Consider the following 6,194-nt stretch of genomic DNA (forward strand, 5'->3'; position numbering starts at 1 on the left):
TTGAATATTGTATTCCTGCCTTTTCTAGTTTTTCCCAGCTTGGTATGAGCAAAGAACTAAAAATATTTATTTTTATAGCTCTTTGGTATGAGTGCAAATAGTATATTATACAGAACAATGTTAGGCCTTAAATAACCTTTTTATTCTATATTTATTTCACTTCATACGTAATATATGTAATTCATTGAATATTGTTTTTTCTGCGTATCATTATTAAAAAAAGTATATGGTGCAACCTCCCTACAACAGCCATTTGGTTATTTGGGTGGTAATAATACTTGGCTGAGATATTTTGCCCACAAACATTGTCAGCAAGTTTGGTGAAAATCGGATGAAAACTGTTCGACTTAAAAGAGCGGACAAGGCTAAATTCCCCGTTTTTCGAGTGAATCAAGGACTATAATCAAAGAGTGCCTGGTACAATTTGGCTGGTAATCGAAATTAGCCGAGATGTAATGCCCACAAACATTGTCAGCAAGTTTGGTGAAGATCCGACGAAAACTGAATTAGAGAGCAGGCATGTTTTGGATGCTGACCGCCCGTCCGCTACCATTCATAATCTTCTCCATTTTGTTTCTTAACCGTTAAATTACAACTGCTGAGGTAGCTATTCAGACAGTCAGGGCTGATACCAATTTCTAGGTTTCGTCCGGAACGGCTTCTTTCAGCGACTTTTAAAATATTCCAACATCTGATGATCCTTTTTACTGTATTTTTAAATTTTTGATTATTAACGAACGTTTTAATATCTAAATCAGATAAAAAAAAAAAAAAAAAAAAAAAAAAAAACTCAAATTAAATCCAGATTTCAAGACGCATAATCAAACTCTGTACATAGAGCGCATACTTCATCCGATTTACATTTGGAACATTTTCACGCGTTTCGGACTTTATCGTATGTTTAACATGGGTCTGATGAACCGTCCAAATACAGAAAATACAGGACTTTTTGTACGCGCGTGCGTCCAAATACAGAAAATACAGGATTTTTGTACGCACGTGCATCCAAAAATTATACTGTACGGTCACGTGTTGCAAATGAACGTTCGCGATTGGATAGATAAAATAGATATAGAATAAACAGTTTTTATTTTATGTCTTGCAATCAATGATATATTATTAACCAGATTAGTAGACTTGATTTTCTACTCATCTCGAGACTGCATTGCTGAAGTTACTCAGAATCACAAGATTATATGTTAGCTGCGAAAGGAAGGTTAATTATGATTTCATAATGTTTATAGTTCAAATGTAAAAAGTGGCATGGCTTTACACAGCATCTTGAATATACACAGTACATTTAGAATAATCTACTTTGAGGCATCATGTTACTCATTCACGATATTAGGACCGTTTATTTTCTTTGTAAAATATATTGTATAAGTACCGCACAGTGTTATAGAGTTTCTATTTTAGCAACATGCAAATAAACAGTCAGTACCTAACACTGTTTTAAAACAAAAGATATAGGAAGTAAGTTCAATAGTCGCCTTGATGGCGCAGTAGGTCGAGTGTATAGAAATATACTAGTAATCATTTTGTAGTGATAGTTTGATGGTTCGACCCGCGACCATTAGATCATATTAAAGACGAAGCGTTTTTAAACATAATTAGGTGTTAACGGCTGTGTCAAATATTTGTTAATGACCAAGTTAGTACTTGATCAACCAAGTAGTGTACATTGCTCTCGTTGAATCTTATTGAAACAAAATTAAAACAGTTTTAAAAATATTTTGTACGGGTCTGGGAATCGAACTCCAGACGAAAAAGTATAACACGAATACCGTTACCGCTCGGCCAACTAGGAATTACCGTCTACATTGTAAACGTAGTGTATTGACATAAATTTATGTTATTGTTTTGTTTGATAACATTTCAAAGAGTCTTATTAGTGTGCGATACCTATAAGTGTTGCAATGTTTGCTTAACGACTACATTCAGGACAATTTTGTTCAATGCTTCATTTTGTAATATATCACCAGCCCTTAAGCAAATGGTAAATATGTCGGTTCGATTTAAGTTGGTGTATTTATGAACCTAACTGATAACAAAAAAATGTTATAAATTTAACTACGATTTTGTATATTTTGAATATTATTTCTGTACACTTGCCCCTTTGTAAAGTTTTATTTTCAGGGTGGTAATAGGGACAAGTAAATCCATACCCCAATGAATATCTCTCGAAAAATAATTTAATATTAAAACTCTTATGCTGTATGTTTATTGTTAATGAATTTATGATGCAAACACAATTGTTGTTTTTAACAAGTACATTTTCTTTGAATACTTATCAGCCAAATTGTACGGATCTTTTTTATATCTCTAAGATTATGAAAATGAAACAAAAGAAAATCTTTTCAGACTTAAGTTAATATTTTCCAACAGTTAAATCAATATTCATTAATCTTTTTTGTCAGGGATTTTGGCTACATATTAAATGCATATATTATCTCTATACAGAAAAGCAACGTTTTCCTATTATTTTTTATACTTTGAACTACTAAGTTGTTCTCTAATTGTAGTAATTGAAAATTAAACAGTTCGGCATTGTTCTATGGTCATTGAGTGTCTATGGCAAGTCTGTATAACAACAGCATAACAAAACCTGAAAAATGACTTGTTCAACATTGCTGAAATAATTTTCTTGCTGACGAAAGATTCTGTTAACTGATCGTGCCAATGAATAGTGTGTCCGTAACAGTTGTTGCGACCAGTCTATAAAAATATTGACCGTCTTGCAGTGGTGTTGTAGAAATCCATCTACAGGTTATTGTCCATCTTTGCCCATGACAGGAGTGTTGAAAATCTATCGCAACATCGTTAAATGCCTGGTTCTAAAACAAAGAAAAAAAAGAATGATTTGATTTTCATTTCAAATAGATATTTTTATTTCTAGTGATGTAATTTTCAGTTCAATTAATATGAAGATTTTCTGACCATGAATTTGTTGTTTATGTCAGATTAATATGAATGTTTGATATATTGATAACGTAACACATAAACACAGATAGTGCTTGCCTCCCTTTTCAGGTTGGCATTGCTATAATTATTATTGAATTGCCGTGAATAATAGAATTTGGGTCATTTGTGGCTGATTTGGGTTCATTATGTTGATGGTTGGGCCCCAGCTTCGCACATTATGTCATATACAAAAGTTAAAGGGAACCAGATATTTGATAGAGCAAGTACTCGTTGTAAAACGTTATGTTTAAATTTGGACCAATCAGAAACAAGTTCTAAAAATAGCACGTCTGCTGGGGTATAAATAGGTAGATGGATGACAGGGAGCATTCGGTATCCAGTGGTCGAAGAAGAAACATCGAGGGTTCAACTAATAATTTATCCCAGTACCTTGATATGGAGACTAGTGCAGTTACCCTGTCAGGGCGGATAAATTATTAAAAGAAGACTTTGAAAGTTCGTAGACTAAAGAAGGGTTGCAGAATTTCAATAAGGTTTCGAGCTATAGGGCCAGCGCATAGGAGTTTTACTTTAAGGGTAGTTGAAAGCTATATACGATAGCATATATAGGCTGAGCATCGGGAAGCTGAGACAGAACCCAGAGTTTGGTAATCTACTGAGATAGTAAGAGAGTCCCAGCTTATAGACTGTTCAGCATTACTGGCGAAGTACAGCCAAGGCATCGGGGATATACCTATATGGTAGTTGAATGCTATATGTGATAGCATATAGGCGCTGAGCATCCACGAGTCGGGGCAATCATATAGAGTTTGAGAGGACAGAGGCCGAGCATCTATGCGATAGGACTCGTATGTTGTTGATTCAAAGACATTGTCTGACGGGAACTTCAACAAAAAGACCAGTCAATTATAGAGTCTCCAGCCTATAGGAGTTTAAGCTAATTGAAAATTGTTAGTTTGAAGTATTTAGTGATTTGCCTGATCCCTGAAATTGGCTAGCGCATAATTAAAATCATTTACGAATCATTGGTACACGAATCATTTAGGCAAGGTAGCCAGAGGAAAATTCTATATCTGAGATATTTGGTCTCACCAGCTTTACGTTTTAACAAAGGACATTCTACATCGTTTGTCAGCTAGTCTAAGACATAGTCACCGTAGCGATTGGACCCAAACCATTGTTAAAGATACTAAAGGCGTAGGCACTTCCTTGGGTCATATAACCAGTAGCCTGACAGTTTACAGGTCTAATGTTCAGCTTTAAACAAACAACATATGACAACTTTGAAAGAGAGTAATTACATATTCTTTGGTCTATGATTTTCAGAATTAGATGTCCAATGCATTATACAGCTCTGACACAAAGCAGGCAGTCTTTCAATCCTGAAGACACACTCACCAAAGTCAATGAACGACTTTTACACTGAATACTTTTAATTCGGAGCTGTCAAAATATGAGTTGTCTTTTTCAGGCGTCGTGATTTATTTTATTTATTCCATACATATAGTATGGTACATCTGGAGATCTGGATTTTGAACATTGCCTTCTTAATACATGTTACATGTATGCGAATATTGCAGAAGAAATATTCAAACGCACATGTGCCCGTTTAGATATATGTCTTGCTATTTCTTAATAACATTATTCAAAGAATATTTGAAAGAAAATTATAATATTTCCAGTTTTTAAATAGACTTTTACATGTAATATATTGGTACATCGGCATTTAATAAACAAGCTTATAATTCAGCAACAGCTTTACAAACCTTCAAACTGAAATCAATGTTTGGGACTGGATGAACGTCTCTAAGTACAATTTCTTAATGTTTTTCGGGTGTCAGATTGACTGCAGCACTCTCGGGTTTGCCTGAAAAAAAAGAAGAGAAAATCATATTTACATACCTTTGTTTTTTGTTCCGATAAAAAACTAATATCTTTCGTTACAAGCCTTTATCTCAAGAAGAACTCGGCGTAAGTTAAGACCTTTACAAACCGCTGTTTACCATACTTACATTCCACATTCAACCATTTTTCTTCAGATGCATAGTGTCCCACTCCGCATTTGTACCATCCCCGTGCCTTGTTATCAGCGCCTCCTATTATTAACGAAAAAGACCCATTCATTTCTTCTCGAACGATGGAAGGATCTGGATCTATCTGCGTTCCATTTTCTATAAAAGTATGCCAAGAGTCATCATATTTTCTACTCCATGTCCAGGTAGATAATGGAATGTCGCAAAAGTGACAGGTAAGAACTGTTTCTCCTCTGCAATTTCCAGCAACAGGACCGACCGTCTAGCCACACTTTTGATCAGCTTTAACTGAAATTAAAATAATAAGTACTATTTTTTTTTAAATAACTTGAAAACTCATTGAAATGTTTATGTGTTTTCTTTCGAACAATACGCCTTACAGTTTTCCTACAAACAAAGCAGTGGGTAATGTGTGCCATATAAAACGTCCATTTATACTTTTAAGATGCTTTTGTTTTAGAAGTGTAATATTAATTCCTAAAACACACTCGTTTCTATTCCCCGCTAAGTTACACTGGTACCGGAACGTCAATATTTTTTCCGTACACTGACGCCTGAATTTCATATTCGGGTGCGTGACGTAATTCAATGTGTGTTGTTGTGCTATTTTTTCTATTTATTTCAGTATTGTCAATCCTATTCAGGCTATTGAACAAATTTATGATATTTACATAATATTTATACGTGAGGATGCGTATGTAATAAAAAGGTTATTATCTTTGCATCTTGAAATATGCACTCGTTCTTCTGCGGAAGAATATTACGCCCCTTAAGTTGCTGAAGAACTCGTGCATATTTCCCAATACAAAGCAAATAACCTATAAATAAATATTTAAACTTCCGATTGATATTCAAAATATAGTTATCATTTTGTGAACAATTATTTGACTTTACTCCTATATCAACATTTTACGTCACCATATTATGTGAAATAGATGTATAATTTGCCCTTTTTTCTTACATAAATCTATAAAACCATGAAGAGTTCCTGAAATGACGCTGAAAATTCAGACATATATTAATTTTACTTTGCTATTTCTACAAATGAGCCGTGCCATGAGAAAACCAACATAGTGGGTATGCGACCAGCATGGATCCAGACCAGTCTGCGCATCCGCGCAGTCTGGTCAGGCTTCATGCTGTTCGCTTTTAAAGCCTATTGGAATTGGAGAAACTGTTAGCGAACAGCATGGATCCTGACCAGACTGCGCGGATGCGCAGGCTGGTCTGGATCCATGC

At 34.7% G+C, this 6,194-nt stretch overlaps 1 long non-coding RNA gene across 1 annotated transcript; it reads right to left on the minus strand.

Moving 5' to 3' along the window:
• Positions 1 to 2,244: 2,244 nt before the first annotated feature.
• On the minus strand, positions 2,245 to 5,240 carry LOC123553204 (uncharacterized). Its single transcript, XR_008370796.1, has 3 exons — positions 4,935 to 5,240; positions 4,689 to 4,789; positions 2,245 to 2,834 (listed from the first exon to the last, which is right to left on the minus strand). It is a non-coding gene; the product is annotated as an uncharacterized LOC123553204 (long non-coding RNA).
• Between the last annotated feature and the right edge of the window lie 954 nt (positions 5,241 to 6,194).

The sequence above is a fragment of the Mercenaria mercenaria genome, chromosome 4 (assembly GCF_021730395.1).
Source record: "Mercenaria mercenaria strain notata chromosome 4, MADL_Memer_1, whole genome shotgun sequence".
Lineage (NCBI taxonomy): Eukaryota > Metazoa > Mollusca > Bivalvia > Venerida > Veneridae > Mercenaria > Mercenaria mercenaria.